The 17,848-nt window shown below is 50.5% G+C and overlaps 1 long non-coding RNA gene across 1 annotated transcript; it reads right to left on the bottom strand.

The window, feature by feature from the left end:
• Window positions 1-8,938: 8,938 nt before the first annotated feature.
• On the bottom strand, window positions 8,939-13,014 carry LOC135457448 (uncharacterized). Its single transcript, XR_010442733.1, has 3 exons — window positions 12,955-13,014; window positions 11,148-11,235; window positions 8,939-10,252 (listed from the first exon to the last, which is right to left on the bottom strand). It is a non-coding gene; the product is annotated as an uncharacterized LOC135457448 (long non-coding RNA).
• Window positions 13,015-17,848: the final 4,834 nt, after the last annotated feature.

The raw sequence follows: 17,848 nt of genomic DNA on the forward strand, positions 1-17,848 counted from the left end.
CTGGGGAGAATCAGGCTGACAACTCCAACCCTCTGCTTGCTGCAGATTTATCCCTGAATGAGGAGAAAACCTGACAGTAACAGGGAAATGAATGATGGGGGAGCTGCAGGGTGCTCCCCCTGTGTGTGCTGCCGCTTGTTCCATTGCGTGCCCGTCATTTTTGTGCCAAACAAATGAGCAGCAGAGCCACTGAATCCGTGCCCCATCTGCCTCCAGTCACAGCAGGGCTCAGCTGCTGCCCTGCTCCCAGAATAGAAGGAGGGGAGGCAGTGCCAGGTGCAGGCAGAGACAGCCTTGGCCTGCTGGACCCTTCCAGGGAGCCCAGGAGGGCTTTGTCCTTCCCTGGCAAAGCCTCTCCGTGCTGCCAAGGCAGATAAAGGGATAGAAATGGCACTGGGGCACTGAGGGGAGCAGGGCCAGGACAGGGCTCGTGGGGCTGCTGGGACAGGGAGAGGAGCTGTTCTTCCATGCTGGGTTTCAGGATGTCTGATGTGATGGGATCAGGGCTGCTCGCTGCCCTCTGCTTCACCCACACAGCTCCTCTGCCATCTGTGCCAGGAGAGCTCAGCTCCGGGCTTGTGTCTGCAGAGCCTGAGCTGGGCAGCTCCTCCTGCATCCCACATGCAAAATTCAGCCCCTCTGCAGCTCCTCCTGCATCAAACACCCAAAATCCAGCACCTGTGCAGCTCCTCCTGCATTCCACATGCAAAATTCAGCCCCTCTGCAGCTCCTCCTGCATTACACACTCCAACATCAACACCTGTGCAGCTCCTCCTGCATGACACACTCCAACACACATCAACACCTGTGCAGCTCCTCCTGCATTCCACATACAAAATCCAGCACCTGTGCAGCTCCTGCTGCATCAAACACCCAAAATTCAGCCCTGTGAGCCCTGTGAGGAGCTGGTCCTGGCTGGTGTCCCTGAGCAGCCAGCCCAGCACAAAGAGCTGCCCCTCACTGCAGACAGTGTGGGGAAGGCTCCATGACCAGGGGCTGACTCTGAGCCCTGGGTTTGTCCCTGCCTCCCAGTGACCCCACACAATTCAGTGCTCACACCTGTGGCTTTGTGGGATCTGTTTAGGCTCCAGCTAAAGAAGACGCATGAGCATGTCCTGAATTTTAAATGGGTTGGTTTTTGGAGCTGGGGCTTTATGGCTGCAATTTAATGTGTTTGTTCATCCAGGTTTGTACAACAGTGGGGTGGGGCACTGGCACAGGACATTGTGCAGCCCTTGAGTGCAGGGTGGGACAGCTCTCTGTGCATGGGTGCTGGGGATAAGAGCCAGGAAAAACTCTGTTCCTATAGAGGGGACTGAATTGGAGACTCAATCGGGGGAGGAAAGCTCTGGGAATATCAGGCCATGTAACCATGCAAACCTGGGACATTTCATGCCTGCAAAAGCTGCAGGCCCCCGGGATTTTCTGTTCAGAAGTTGGGGTCTACTGTTGGGGAAGATGAAACAGGAAAGCCTTATCAATATGATTGCCTGGCAAAAGATTTTGAGAATATAGAAACTATAAGTGAGATTGAAATGAAAGCAAGCTTTGAGATCCCTGAGTTACTGACCAACCGGAAAACAATGGTGTGCCTGGCTGAAGGTGATCCCCTTCTGATGGAACAACACCCTCTGCTTGCAGACAGGCCCAAGGGTCAGAGCAGACCCTACAGCTTGGCAGAAGGGGCCCAAAGAGGAGTTTTTAGGGTTTAAAATGTAACACAGTATGGTAATGTAATGATTCTTATAGGCTGTATGGAAATGCTATAGGATTTGTATCTTAGATTGGTTAGTGACAATTAGAATCTTCAGCACAGAAGAAGATTTATTGTATTGTAATGGGAACCTCACTCTCTCATCCCCTTTACCACGCTCTTGCCTTCTCTCTCTGGAGCTCTCCCTCCCTCTTTGGGCCTGCTCTGAGCTGTGCCTGGCAGCTCCCAGCAGGGCCCTGCACCCAGGCCCTCTGCAATAAACCCCAAGTTCCAGACCTGGCTCCAGAGATCTCTCGTCTCTGTCAGTCCGTCCGTCCGTCCCACCCCCGTCAGTCCCTCCTACAGCCCACAAACCACATCCCAGCTGGGCTGTGGGACACACCTGCACGAGGCAGCCTGGCAGAGGTGGGAATGGCTCCCCATCCCCAGGCTGAGCTGTCCCTGCACAGTCCAGCCCTTACAGGGACCATGATCAGCCCTTGCTGTGTTTTGGGGGTAGACAAGGAGGATCTGTAGAGTTCTGAGAAAAAGCAGGTTCCATACCTGGAACAGTAATTGCTCCATTTACATAAAACATATCCATTAATTGCCTGAGTTTCTGTACTCCCTGATGAGCTCCCTGCCTCCCCAGACCTCACATGCCTCAGGCTTTATTTATAGGTTCCCCTGACCTTTTCATTACTCAGAATCTCTCATGGATCCTGTCCTCTGTATGCTACCACATCACTTTTTCTTGTCCCGTCTGACATTTAATTTTTATTAACTGTGGTGTGAGGTAAAGCTGGTTTTCTTTGTTTTCCACACTGTGTTCTTCTGCTCTCCAGGCCACAGAAAGTCACTCCAGAATCACTTGAGAGAATTTTTTCCTTGACATTCTGAGATTTTCCAGCAGGACATGGAAGATTAAACCTGGGTTTAAGGTTAATAATGTCTCCCTGAGCCCATGAGAACTGTGCAGTGGGTGCATGAACAAGAGCCTCACTGCTGACCTGCAAGGGTCTAAGTGTGGGTCAGTCCCCTGTACACACCAGAAGGTGAGCACTGGTCCTGGAAAGCCCCTCTGCACCTCCTGGTTCTCGGCTGGCTGGCTCTCATTCCAGTTTGTGCAAAAAGCAGGAGCACACTCTGGGATTTGGGTATGATGGAGACATGTTGTAGTTTTCCAGCCGTGTTTAACATGTTTGCCACACCCTTTGCTGAGGAATCTCTTCTTGTTACTCATTTAACTGAATAATCACATTAACTCGAACAGTTTAAGCAGAAAGCATCCAAACCAGGAATATTTGGGAGAGACAGATAAAAAAAATACTTCCATTAGCTTCCCCTCATTTGGAAGGTTCCTACCAATTAACAGCAGCCTTTGTTCACTCTTGGATGATGTGTTGTCTCCTGAACTTTACTGGCTAATTAAAAAATTCTTCCCTCAAAAAAATGAAATCCTCTTCATGTTTTTGGTGAGTCACGGTGCATGTTTCAGTGAGAAGTGCCTCACGCTGAATTTATAGCCTGCATGAATCTGTATACAAACATGTTTGTACAAACATTTATTGGAATGGATCCACAGCTCAGTTCTGACATTAATGGACAGCAGAGAAGCACGAGCTAATGCCAAATCTCACTAAATTAAATCTTTTAATTCTGTTCAATAGAGCAGCTAAATTCCCAAATGCAGGGAGGGACAATCTCAAATGCAGGCACTGGATGAGTGGCTCGAAAGCAGAGGGAGTGCACGGGGGGCTCCAGGTCAGGGAGCAGAGGAAGCTGCCAGGAGTGCCCAGCTGGTGCCAGAGGCAGGAGCAGTGCTGGCCAAGCCCCCCCAGCCATGGAGAAGCCCTAACAGGACCCAGCAGACACTGCTGGGGGAGGACAGCCTGTGGGTCTCCATACCTGGACTTTGGTAAAGCCTCTGCCAGCCCTTCCCAGAGCATTCTGCTGCGAAACCCTGTGCTGGTGCCCGGCCGGTGTGCTCAGGTAACCCCAGCACGGTGGGGAATGGGTTAAACCCAGCTGGGCAGGGCTGGCGCTGCCCAGGGCTCAGCTTGGCACCAGGGCCGGTCCGTGTCCTTCTGGAGAACGTGGGGAGGGGATGGAGGGATGGAGGGCACCCCTGCCAGTGCCCCCCGGCTGGGTGGGCTGTGGTGTGGCTGTGGCTGGCTGTGTGTGGTGTGGCTGTAGGATTTGTGTGGCTCTGGCTCTGACTGTGGCTGTGGGTCTGGCTCTGGCTGTGGGATTGGTGTGGCTGTGGTGTGGCTCTGGCTGTGGGTGGCTGTGGGATTTGTGTGGCTCTGGCTGTGGCTCTGTATTGGAATATAAATCCCAATATTACCAGGTAGATTGTGCCTGGGCTAGTTTGACCCTTGCTGCTGGGCCAAGAGTGGAAACTGTGGTGTTTCACCTCAGAGACACCTTTAGCTGGCTGGATGCTGCAGCTGGGCAGTGAACAAGTCCAGGCTTCTTAGGAACTCCGTTTACCTCAGGTGGAAGGGCTTCAGGCTACGGTGAAGAGAAAGGAGACGGATTCTGTCAGAGGGTTAATATCCAGAGTTTTATTCCATGGTCACAGAGGTCTGAATGTCAGGTAACAAGAATCCCGAGCACATGGCTTGATTGGGCTTTTAAGCTCCGGGGGGAGGGGGAGGGAAGGGACAGGTGAGCCACCAACCAGGTGGGAGGGGCAGGGTCTCAGGGGAGGATGACACCCAGACAGGCCAATGACCTCTGGGCATAGGGGCATCTTTTGAACTTGACCAACCACACGATGACCTTCCTGGAATGGTAAGCCTGATTGACAGGACTCACTCAGCAAGAGGGCGAGGGGGAAGGGAGAGAGGTCTTTGCCACATCTGGGAAGGGACTTAGGAAGTAAAACAGGAAGTTACAACACATTGCAACAGCTCTGGCTCTGGCTCTGACTGTGGGATTGCTGTGGCTGTGGCTGTGGCTGTGGCTGTGGCTGTGCTGCCAGGCAGGGTCTCTGCAGAGGGATGGGCACGGCTGGACCCTGGATCCAACAGGGCCACCAAGGCCAGGTGCCAGCTCCTGCACCGGGGTCACACCAACCCCTGGAGCTCCAGGCTGGGCCAGAGGGGCTGGGAAAGGCCCTGGGGTGCTGTGCCAGTGGCTGGACACAAGCCCAGGTGGGCAATAGCCACTGGCCCAGGGCAGGGATTGTCCCCTGTGCTGGCCCTGCTGGGGCACCTCCAGTGCTGGGGCAGCCCTGGGCCCCTCTGACAAGGAGGACATGGAGGGGCTGGAGTGTGTCCAGGGCAGGAACGGAGCTGGGAAGGGAATGGAGAATTCCTGAGGGAGCTGGGCAGGGGCTCAGCCTGGAGCAAAGGAGGCTCAGGGAGCCCTTGTGGCTCTGCACAGCTCCTGCCAGGAAGGCACAGCCGGGGGGAAACAGGGACAGGAGCAGAGGGAACGGCCTCAGGCTGGGCCAGGGCAGCTCAGGGTGGGCACTGGGGACAATTTCTTCACTGAAAGGATTGTCCAGCCCTTCCACAGCTGCCCAGGGCAGGGAGGGTGGAGGTTGGAATTCCCATTCTGTGTCACTTGGGGACATGGTTTAGTGTGGCCTTGGCAGTGGGCTCTTGTTGCCAAGTGACTGCTGTTGGTGGTCCTAGAGGGTTTTTCCAGTTCTGTGGCTCTAATGCAAAGTTTTCTATGTGAATATTGATATAGTCAATATTCCAAAATGATGGAATATTTCACAGTGCTTTTAGATTAAAAGTTGAAACCAAATCTCTGAATTTCTCATGGGACTCTGGTATTATTTACTGAGCAATAGTATTGTGCTACTGTGTGTGCAGGGGAATATCAGATGTCTGGAAGAATTAATGAATATTCAAGGAATTCTGCTTTGCAATGAGCTTCAGCTGAAAGCTGTGTTCATTCATATACATTTAAGTAAAGCTTAGATTTTCTCGTTTTTCATAAATCTTCTTTCGAAGAGAGGAAAACAATCAGGCTGTGCTTTTATAGAGCGAATTTAAAATTAAAATTAGACATTTAGGTGTCATTTCAGTTGTAAAGTAGCCCTTAGTCTGATGGTTGGAACAGGATTTCCAATTATGTTTAATTTGTATGCACAGGGCTTGGTTAGACAAAGTATTAAGGATTCTTACTTGTTCATAATATTTCTATCATGTGCAGGGCTTTTCAACACCCTCTCTAAATTAGTTCTTGGAAGCCCTTGTTCACTATATTAACGTAATCTATCCCACACATAGTAAAACAAACTGTTTGGCCTTTCAAATGAGAGGACCCCAATCTTAATAAATATTGAATTATAAAACCCCTGCATGGGGAATACAAGCTAATTCTTTTCTCTTTGCACCAGCTGTGAGCTGCTCTGTGTGATGTATGGCACAAACTCTCCAGGAAAGAGGAGCAAATTGAAAACACCACCCCTGTGGGTTCCCTTATTAGACTGGAAGTGACTGTGAAATTTGCAGGACACAGCTCATTAAAACAAGGCTGGCAGTCTGTGACCCTGGAGTGAGGAGATCCATGGAACACAGGCTGTTGCTTTGACTGGGGGAAACTTGGCTAGGGAGGAGAAAAACGTGTGTGGCTGTTTGTTAACCCCCTCCTCACCAGAGATCCCTGCGAGGTGCAGGAGGCTGGGCAGCAGTGGCTCAGGCCCGGCTGGAGATGAAGGGATGGGTTCCTGCAGAGCTGCTGGTGTTCCCCATCTCAGCTCCACACTCCAGGGCTGGTTGTGCTGCTTGGGCACTGGATGGTGCAGAGGAAATATCAGTGCCTGGGTGTTCCATCAGTGGGAACTCAGCACAGCCCAGGACCAAGGGCTACAGAGCTGCTTCTTCATTACTGAGGTATTTAATTGCTAATTATTTAGTGATAATTGCAGGGGGCCTCCTGACCCAGGCAAGTGCATCAAGATGAGATTTCCACAAAATTCCAGGATGGGTCAGGCTGGAAGGGACCTCAGAGGGTCAGCAGGTCCAGCAGGGCCATCCCAGAGCACGGGGGACAGGATTGTGTCCATGTTCTGCAATATCTCCAGGGAGGAGACTCCACACCTTCCCTGGGCAGCCTCTCAGGGCTGGGCACTGCCCAGGGCAGCAGTTCTGCCTCCTGTGCAGGGGGAATTGCTGGGCTCAGGCCCTGCCCATGGCTCAGGGGGCACTGCTGGGCCTGGAGCAGAGCCTGGGCCTGCTCTGACCGGGGACACACAGGGACGGACAGGGACAGACACAGGGACAGACAGGGACACCCAGGGCTGAGGCCCCTTTCACTGGAGCTCCTCTCCAGGCTGAGCAGCCCCAGCTCCCTCAGCCTTTCCTGGGCACCAAGCTGCTCCAGGCCCTGGCTCAGCTCCGCAGCCTCCACAGGCCCCGCTCAGGGAGGAGCCAGGGCTGGGCCCAGCACTCCAGATGTGCCCCCAGGGCTGGGCCCAGCACTCCAGATGTGCCCCCAAGACTGGGCCCAGCACTCCAGATGTGCTTCCAGGGCTGGGCCCAGCACTCCAGCTGTGCCTCCAGGGCTGGGCACAGGGGCAGGATCCTTCCCTGACCTGCTGGCAGTGCTCCTCCTAGTGCTTCCCTGGATATACCATTTGGCTCCTTGGGCCCCAGGACAAAGTGCTGGCTCATGGACGTCTCCATTCCATCCTGGGCTGTCCATGGAATGATCTCTTGGAGTACCTGGTGTTGAATTCCATCCTTCTGTGCTCGGTGTGTGGAAAGCCTCAGCTGCAGAGGAGCTGTCCTGGCTCTGTAAATCAGCTCCCAGCACTGTCAGAAGCCAGACCAGACCCAGACTGCACAGCCAATCTCACTTGCCCTCAGGCACAAGTCTTTAAAATTCCACTGTGTGAGTGTGCACTACCCAGGGTGCTCCCAGACCCAGCCTAGTGCAGTTTGGTGCTGAATATTCAGCTATCAGTTTTTTGCACTGAAGAAAGGAACAGCATCATTTACCCCAAACTTACTCCTGGTTCTAATAAATCCCATTTTCATGCCACCAGAACCCAGGGAAAAACAAGGCAAGAATATTAACATTTTCTGCTTGAAAAAGCAGCTCTCATAGTAGTTAAGTTCAATCCCTTAAGTGATCGTCTAATTCTAGTCTGACATTTTCTGTAAGTGAATAAACCTGTATCTTAATTCTCCCCCTGTCAAAGATTAAATAATGCTACATCAGCTTTTAGTGTGATTGATCCAAATAAAGACCATGAAAAATGTAGCCTGGTTGGAAACATTCAATGAAATAATACATGTGGGGAGGGCTGTCCCCATCCCTGCCGATGTGGAAGAGCTGGATTGTGGGAAGAGAAAAGCTGGGATGACAACACTTAAACTGATGTTGCTGTGCATGAGGGAGAGGAGAGGCTGAGTACAAAAGGAGCTCAATAATTGTCAGTGAGATCCATGCTCTGATGGCTTGGGGAAAGCATGTTCCCTTGAGGCAGATCCAGCTGGATTTCCAAAATGACCACTCAGTGAGAGATGAAGATTTTGGCCCTGCTCACCATGACAGAGGAAAGAACCAAACCCTTACCTGTGACATGTGGGGTATTGGTAACTTCCTCTGGGGCTAGGAACTTTCCTTTAGGAAGAGTGGGCAGGGAGGGTGCAAAAATGAAAGTCTTACACATTTCTCATGCCTTTTGTGCCAATATTGCTGTTCTCCTTAGGGAGACTGAGGGATGGAGGGACACCTGACTTGAAATGACAACAAGGAAAAGGTTCTATGATGTTGAACTTTGTGCTATTGTGGTAGTTGTCCATCTCCTCCCTGTGAGTATTCTGGAGTCTCTGAACCATTTCATTTGTTTTTCAGTTGAAAATAAGTTCTGAATTCTTCCTGCTGTAATTCTGACATGGAAAAGCTGCCTTTTCCTCATCCAAATCAATTCTGTGATTCACTCCTTACACAGTCTGCTGATGGTTATAAAGATGGAATTACAGGCTTTGTAAATGATTGTAAAACACAGACTTGGCTCCAAAGTGGCTTATTTTCATATCTGTGATTTTAGAAAGTGAACTTAAAAGTGCTGTAGTTTTCCTTGTGTGCTGGGAGGCTGGAGAGAGGATTTTTGGAATATTTGATCTGCACAAAGTGAAGATGAGAAGATTGCTGGATAGGTGGGCAGAAGGAAAGAGAGAAAGAAAACAAAGAAAGAAAGAAAACAAAGGAAAGAAGAAAGCCAGGAGAGCACAGGTTTATTTTTAGGAAGTGTTTATTCTTAGAGTGGGAACTCACAGCCAGGCTGCATTCAGCAGGGCATCTGCACACAATGTTCTAACCTGCAGGTGCCCAAATGCCCTTTCAGAGCCCCACACAGCCCCAGCAGCTTTGGGTTATCCCAAGAGAAGTGGCTGATTGCTTTTGCACCTATGCTATTAATAACTGAGGTGGAGGGCAAAACTGATAGGTTTTAAATACTGAGATCATTCCTTAAAGTCAAATTATATTGGGCTTATGCATTTGTTCCCATCCCAATTAAAATTGTGGCCCTTTCTGAATAGTGCACATTCCAAAGATTAAGTAGAAGTTACTGGAAAAACTCTGAACTGATAACAAAGGATTCATATTTCTGACCTAATTGTCACAGAGATGGATGGTTTGGGAATATTTCCAAGACTACACTTGGTTTAGTAGCCACACTTGGAGCACATCTTGTTGCAGCCTTAGCAAGTGCTGAAGGACAGGGATGTGTTTCCTGCATGGCAACACTAAAGACTGTGGGATGAGCTGACCCAGCCAGGCCCCATGATCCCAATGATCACACAGGGAATCTTTAGCACATCTGGAAAGTTTGCTCAGTAATTAAATTTTTCATCTAGGACTGTGAGTCTTTGTTGCAGTGTGTTGCAATTTCCTGTTTTAGACTTCCCAGTCCCTTCCCAGGTGTGGCAATACCTCTCTTCCTCCTCTTCCCCTCGCTGGGCTGTCAGTCAGTTTTAACATTCCAGCAAGTCCTCGTGTGGTTGGTCAGGTTCAAAGGATGCCCCCAGGCCTGGGGTCATTGGCCTGTCTGTGTGTCCCTCGTCCCCTGAGACCCTGCCCCTCCCACCTGCTTGGTGCTCACCTGTCCCTTCCCTCCCCCTGTCCCTGGGCCTAAATTCAGCCAGGGCCATGTGGTCAGCATTCTGTTGGAGCTGTTACCAAGATTCAGATGTCTGTGACCATGGAATAAACTCTGGATTAAACCCTCCACCAGAATCCATCTCCTTTTCCTCTTCACCCTCGCCTGAAGCCCTTCCACCTGAGGTAAACTGAGTTTCTACAAGCCTGGGTTTGTTTCAGTGCCCAGCTGCACCATCCAGCCAGGCAAAGGTGTCTCTGAGGTGAAACACCACAGCTGCTGCCTTTGGCTCAGCAGCAAGGGTCAGACGAGTTCAGGCACAATCTACCTGGTAATATTGGGATCTTATTCCAAGTCTTAAACTTCCTCTGTGGATGTGTTGGACCCCTTGTGGGAGGTTGTGCTCCCACATGGAGAATTTCAGGAGATGCAGTAACTCATGCCCCGGCTGAGGGGATGCTCTTCTTGATTGCTTCCACTGCGCACTGGTTACAAGGAGAGAAGGGATAATCAGGGCAGCAGCTGAAGGAGTAAAGATACTCCCCCTTGCCCTTTTCCCTCCTGTTCCCCCAGAGCCACAAGTGCTGACAGCAACTCTGGTTCCTATTTGTCCTCCCGTTCCAGGGGAGGGATCCTTTCCACGGCCAGGTCCTTGAGGGTGTGAAGAGTAAACGAGGTGTGAACAACACATCAAGTGGGCAGCCCAGGGAAGCGGAGCCGTGAAAGCATTTGCTCCGTAAAAATAGAACGGGGCTGTTGGCAGCAAGAGGTGTCTGGAACAGATAAAGGCGGCAGTGAGTGATGGGAGTGGGGCTGTTTTATTAACGCAGCACTCTGAGCTTCCTGACCTCATGAGAGAGGACGGAGCTGGGCGGGACAGGTGAGCCTGTGCCTTGTTCTCCAGCGCTGGAGGGTTGCACCTCTCCCGATCCCAGACCGAACAGCCACCAGCAGGGTCGAACCCCGGACCGGCACCTCCCCTCTCGCTGGATCGGGGAGCACAGGGCACATTAACACCGGGCAGTGGCCCCCTGGAAGGGCTGAGCTGCACTCCCGTTTGTTTTAATGGGCTTTACTGTGGAGGAGCTGCAGCTCTGGAGTCCCCCTGGAGCCCCAGCATCCATCCAGCCGCTGCGCTTTGATCATCCCTGGGCACTGGGAAGCTTGTCTGTGTGCCTGGAGTTAGTGTGGATGTTCTTCTCAGGTGAAATATTTATAAATCAAGGGGAAATTTTCTGACTAAACAATAAATCGCAGTGTGGGTTTGCTATGAACATCCCTTGTGTATAGCTGTCATAGCACAGCACTGCCTCCAAGCCAGGGATCTCATCCATCCCCATCCCACAGAGATCAGCATATCACCAGCAGAAAGTGATTTACCAGACAAGTCCCAGTTCCTGCTTGTATTGTTCAATGATTTATGGCCCATCTGATGCGGCTGTAGCTGGAGTGCAAGACAGAACCTGTTCTGCAACACAAACGAAGGGTATTAGACTAAGAGATCTGATATTGAAAGATGGGTATCTCTTTGCATGGCAGCTCTCTGGCCTGTTGTTTATTTGCTGTCTCACTCAACTGCAGCTCTAGCCTTGCTGCTCTGCTGCCAGAAAGGCTAAAGCATAAAATGGAATTACAAGTATTAACAGCTGTGGGTTGTGTCACTTAGGAACACTCAACAACCGCTGGAAGTGCCACCAAGGATGGGCAGGGACAGCAAAAGGGAGCTCAGCACTCAAACCCGTGAGGTTTCCCCCACTGACTCAAGGATTTCAGTTTTGGCCTGATGGAAGCAACTCTGAGTGAGATTTCAGCCGCTCCGTGGCTTTTAAAAACATTAATAGAGCATCTAAATTTAGAGCACTGCACTTTTGTTTCATTAAGAATTCCACTTTAGACAGACTCCATGGAATGTCCCCTGGAGCAGCCCCACTGCTGCTGCCCAGACTAACAGGAGCTCCCACTCCTCACCCACAGCTGCTCAGAGCTCACGTCCCTCCTCACATCCCTCCTCATTCCTGCACCTTGAACCTCAGCTGATCCCTCTTCTTTAGATGTCATGGGGCAAAGGCTGCCCAGCTGAAAACAAAGCTGGTTTTGCCTCCAACTGAGTGAGCAGGCCTGGTGTGAGTGCCTGCAGAGAAAAGGAGCTCATGCTGGTCTGCAAACATCACTGGAGCTTGAATTGCCCTTCTGTGCCATCTTGGGGTGAGCAGATAGATAAATCCAGGGCTTCTTACACATCTCATGGAAGCTGAGACTCAAAGGTGCTGAAATCAGGCACCCCTCTACTGGACACCTCAGCCCAGCTTTGGGCACTGAGCCTCTCACTTGGAGGGCTTTGGATGCTGCCAGGTGTCCTGCTGGTGGATCTTGTTACCCAGGAGCCAGCAGAAGCCCTGGGGCAATGAGCTGAAACTTGAGGAAAGACAAGCACTGGTGTAACAGATGGGACCTTGGCCCAAAGCGCAGAAATAATGAGAATTAGAAATGTGTCACCAGGGAAAAGTAAGATCAAATGCTTTCAATCACGATATATTACAATTCCCCCCAGCACTTTAGCAATATACAGGCTTAATACCTCTTTTTTGCCCTTTTTAGGAGAAAGAATGCCTCAGTGTGGGACTTACCTAAACAGTTTGGGAATTTTTTAGCACTTGATTATTTTAAAATATTGAGGGTTTGTGGCACTTGAGCAGATGGACTTGAAATCTCTGGTTTGCATCTTCATGGTTTTTTTCTTTGGCCTCATTTGTTAAAGGCAGAGGGATTGTTAGGCCAGAAGCATTTCTGTCATCTCTTGAGAGATGGTGCATGTGACTTTGTTTTCCATGGAAACCAGAGCAGGAAATAGTTAACAAAAGGCTCCCAGCTCTGCAGTGTGAGAGAGCAGGTTAAGAGGTTTGGGGACAAAAAAAAAAAAAACAAACCAGAAAACAAAAGTATCACTCTCAGCCAAGGGCAGAGCTCTCCATATCTCCTGTCAGAGCCTGTTCCTGGGGCAGTCAGGCTCTCTCTGTTCTCCAGAGCCTCGTGAGGTTTGAGGGCACCACAGACCTTCCTCAGCCTCCCCTTCAGCCTGAAAATCCTCACCGAGGAGCTCTGGCAGACTTGGGCAGATAATGTGGTCTAAAGCTTGCCAGAAAGGTTGTATTCATGTTGTTATTATATTATTTCTCAAGTCCCATACCTTCTAGGTGGCTTTCTCACAAGCAGCCCTTCACAGCAGTGTTGCTCCTGCTTCTTTGTCAGGGCTCCTCCAAGGCTCTCCCTGACCAGCCAGCCCACCCCCTTTTATCCCAGTTATCTTCATTGGCCACAGCTGCCACCCAATTAGGGACATCACAGCTGCAGCCCATTTAGAGCAACTAGGAGTGAGGCAAGGCCACTTATACAATACATATATTTTACTGGGACTCCTACTATATTTCCCCCTTTTCTTTTACTTACAGATATTCAAGTATAATACATACATTTCCCCATGACTCAAAGGCCACATACAACACACACAGCTCCTCAACTCAAAGGCTATGTTCTACTACAGCTCCCAGCTGTCCTATCTTCTATCACGTCAGGGTCACCACTGGTTGTTATCATATTTCTAGAGTCCCAGACCTTCTGAGTGGTTTTCTTACAAGCAGCTCTTCACAGCAGCGAGATGTTCCTGCTCCTTCATCAGGGCTCCTCAAAGACTCTCCCTAACGTGCCAGCCCACCCCCTTTTATCCCAGTTATCTTCATTAGCTGCAGCTGCCACCCAATTAAGGACATCACAGCTGCAGCCCATTTAGAACAACTAGGATTGGGGCAAGGCCACTTATACAATACATATATTTTACTAGCACTCCTACTATAAAAGCACCTGTCTGGCCTCCTCAGAGTAGGAAACCTCCTGGTTTAGAAGTGATGATTGCAGGGCTGTTTGGAGCCCTGGCTATCATTTTGTTGGAGGTTTCCTTGCTCTGGGCATCACCTGTGGATCCTGGCCCACCAGGAGCTGGGGCATGAGGAAGGTGCCACCCATGGACTAGCACAGCTTGTCTTGTTGGCAGCCAAGTGTCCACCAGGGACTTTCCCCTCTGGTGCCTCAGTTTCTCCTTTGGTGTGCAATGGCAAATCTCCCTCTCAGCTCTTCTGTGATCTCACTGATGCTGATGAAATCTTATCCCTCACAGGGGTCATGCTGGGGGCTGTTCTTGGTTCATTTTCTCCCCGTGGCCATGGGCTGTGGAGAATTTCCCCGCTCTCTCTCGGGGTATTTTGTCACAGCTTGTCACCTCCCCTCTGCCAGGCAGCTGTTCCCTGGGGAGCTCCCAGCCTCTGCTCCTCCCTGGCAGGCCGTGCAGGAAAGGAGAGCTGTGATTTAAGAGCAGAGCAAAGCACTCAGAGCCACAAAAGCACCCGGAGATTCAAAGCCTCCCCCACCTGTGTTCCCAGGGAACTTGCTGAGTCTCAGCAGTCTTTTCCTGAACACAATTGTGCCTGCAAAGAGCCTGTCTGAGCATTGTACAGCACAGGGCAGACTTTTAAGTCCTTTTTTCTTCCTTTTGTTCCTGTATCCAAGGCCTTTCTCTCTTTGATTTATGGATTTGGAGCCCATCTTTAATTATTTGCCCTGCCAAGCTGCCTGAAGCGGGGCTCAGCAGGAGTCAGACACAGGAGCTCAGCCCTGGCTTGGCACAGCAGTGTTCCATGGGAATGCCCATTCCCAGGTGCGTGTGAGGGGCACAGCTCCCTGCTTCCTGCTCTTTGGGGTGGGCATGCACTGGGTGTGCTGGGCAAACTCAGGCTCCAGCACTGCACATCCACCCCATCCCCCTGCCCCAGGGCACACAGGGACTGTCACAAGGCCCTCTATAGACACAGAACATTCCAGCAAGGCAAATCACCCTGGATGCGATGCCCAAAGGCATTTTCAGTGCTGGGAAATAAGGGCTCATTTATTCCCTTGAAGATTTCTGCTCCAGGATGAATAGCAGTGATGGAACTCTGCCACAGAGCAGGCAGGTCTGCACAGCCACCCTTGTACTGCCCAGCAAGACCTGTTTGGGTCTGGCAGCTCTGATTTCCCTGTCTCAAGATGCTTTGAAAGGCTCTGCCTTGATTGCACTTCCATCCACTCGAGATAAATAATTGTGTTATCATTGCCCAGCAAAGCCTGAGCCTCCAGGGCTTCACAGCACAGCACTCCCAGCCTTGCAGCAGCCCTGCAGCTCCCAGTGCTCCCACAGCACGGGCACCAGAGCAGCTGGGGCTGCCCTGCATCCCTGGCAGTGCCCAGTGCTGGACACTGGGGCTTGGGGCAGCTGGGACAGTGGGACGTGTCCCTGCCATGGCAGGGTGGCACTGGATGGGCTTTAGGGGCCTTGCCAGCCCAACCAGCTCTGGGATTCTGTGATTCTCTTCCCCACTGGCTCTAGGGATCATCCTCCACTGTGCATGGTGGGATGCAAATCTGGAGCTTCTTCCTCCATGGGCAAATCCTATTTCAGCTACCTTAAATAATTTCTTCCCAAAAAAAGCTTACAACAGCTTTCTGCTGGAAGCAGGGGGATGGTTGTCAAAGCCTCAGGAAACCCCTTTGATGTGGGGCAGGCAGCTGGGAGAAGTGGTAATGAGGTGCTGGGAGAACTTCAGTCACCAGGGAGGGAGAGCAGCAGTTCTGAAGCTGCCCAGCAGCAGGGCCCCTGTGCTGACACCACAGCGTGAGGGGATGGCTGACTGAGGCTTACAGGCCTCCAGTGCTTCAGGGCCAGACTCATTCTGTGGCTCTGAACAGAATTTCTGGACTTCAAAATTTGTGAAAACACAGAGGAAGCAAACAGGGATTCAGTTATCAGGTCATATTTGTGTGCCCACCACACTCCAAAGTGAGGTCTCTGCAAGCTGCTTCAATTGAGAATTCTCTGGGGCAGGACCTGTGCCCTTCTCCTCTTGCAGGGCTCAGAATAGCAAGGGCTTGGAGCCCCAGGAGGAGAGCACTGATAGCGTGGCTATAAATACTCTGCTGCTGGCAGGACCCTGCTTATGCCAGCCAGGGCAAGTGAGGCCTGGTGGAGGCTGCAGAGCCCAGAGCAGCCCTGGGCACTGCAGATATCCTGCCCTTGGCACGGGGACACCTCCCTCGTGCTGCCACAGTGCTGCAGGGCCACACGTGGCTGGGCTGGCTCAGGGGCCTGCTCCCAGCTGCTTCCCAGTGAGACCTGTCCTTGTTGAGCAAGAATAACACAGACTCTCCAGACAGCTGCTCTGCATAGAGCACCTGTCTTTACTTCTGATCCTCTTTCTATACACTATATCTATATTCTATATCTGTTCAATACAGATAGACCTGGTTGCTCAATTAATCAATACATTTCACCTGATTGGCTGATTAACAAGACACCTTTCTTATAAAGAATCTTTGAGAAAAACAAGAAAACAGAGAGTAGGAAAACACCTTGCAGGTTGTTTATAATAATAATCTATCATTGTTTATCTTCAACTCCCTAAAGTCTCTCAGGCTGATTCTGGGAAAGCTTACCTAGTTTTCTCACACTCTGAGCAGCCTGTCACATCCACAGAGACATGCAGGGACAGCCAGCACTGTCCCCAGGCTGTGTCACCCAGGGCAGCTCCACACTGGGGCAGCAGCCAGCTCCTGACATTTCCCCTGAGCCTTCCCACCTTTGCTTTCCCCAGAAATGCTCCTGCTGCTCTTTGTTCTGTGGGGTTGGGATGTGTGTCCTGCTGCTGCTCCAGGGCCACTGAGGCCTGGCTGGGAGAGCTGAGCCTTCCTGGGAATGCTGTGAGCTGTGGGATGCTGAGTGCTGAACCCACAGCATCCATCTGGAGCAAACCTCTGCCTCCTGAGAGCTGCTGTGAGACAAACTCTGAGTGCATTCCCCATCCAGGATCCTCCCCACAGCCCTGCTGCCATCTCAAAGGCAGCACCACAGCTCACGTCCTCTGCTGAATGAGGCAGAGCTGAGCTTTGGCCTGGGCTAAGCCTCCAAGGCCTGAGTGCAAATCACAAATACAGATTGTGTGCCACACAGGTTTTTATCTTTTCCTAACTAAAGTACTGCTGGTAACTCCAAAGTACTGGCAGGAATTTGCTCTGCTGTGAGTGTGGACGCTGGGGAGGATAACAAAGTGTGTTTGTGTGGCTTGGGCTGCCACTTAACTCGAGGAGAGACTCCAGCCTCTCATTAGAAAGTACCATTTTACCTTTTTATTGTTTTTTAATGAAACCATTTCTTTCTGAAAGAGAATTGCCTTTTTCCTAAGTGGACATTTTCATGAAAAAATAATCCCTGAGTTTTCATTACAGTCTTGAACAAGAACTTGAAAATAAAATCTGCTTGTTTCTTCCCCTGGCACTCTACAAAAAGAAAAATAGAAGAAAAAGAGTGCAAATGTGAATTCTCAACACACATTTTTGTGGACAGAGAGGAAACATGTAAAAGCTTTTACAAAAGGTTTTGAAATGCTATGAATTGAGTTGACATTTTCCAAAGTCCTCATAAACCCCACTGGATTATTTTGGGTGGATTTCAGCTCTAAGCCCCAAAAACCAGAGTTACCAAGTGGGAGCAATGTGGTTTTGCTATATGTGGTGTCACTGTCATATTTTCTGAAAAAATCCTTTTGCCCAGGATTCTTCTCCTGGGAAGCTGAGAAGCCTCAGAGAAGAATGAAAATAATAATTATGTGATTGCTTCTCCTCTGTTTTGCTGCTTTGGAATGTGGTTGGAGATTGTTTATCCAACAGGTGGTTGTTTGATTGGATGTGAATTGTTTTTACTTAATGATCAATCACTGTCCAGCTGTGTTGGGTCTGAGGAATCAGTCACAAGTTTTGATTAGTGCCTTGTTAAGCCTTCTGTCTGTATCCTTTCTCTATTCTTTAGTATAGTTTTAGTGTCGCATTCTTTAATGTAAGTACATAAAATAATAAATTAACCTTTTAAGAACATGCAGTCAGATTCTCAATTGCTCCTTTGTCCTGGGAACCCTGAAAATCCCACACCCAGGTACCTCCCCAGGCCCTCAGGACTCCCTGCAACTGCTGGGAGAGCAGAGCTTGCTGGGCTCCCTCCTTTG

The sequence above is a fragment of the Zonotrichia leucophrys genome, chromosome 24 (assembly GCF_028769735.1).
Source record: "Zonotrichia leucophrys gambelii isolate GWCS_2022_RI chromosome 24, RI_Zleu_2.0, whole genome shotgun sequence".
Lineage (NCBI taxonomy): Eukaryota > Metazoa > Chordata > Aves > Passeriformes > Passerellidae > Zonotrichia > Zonotrichia leucophrys.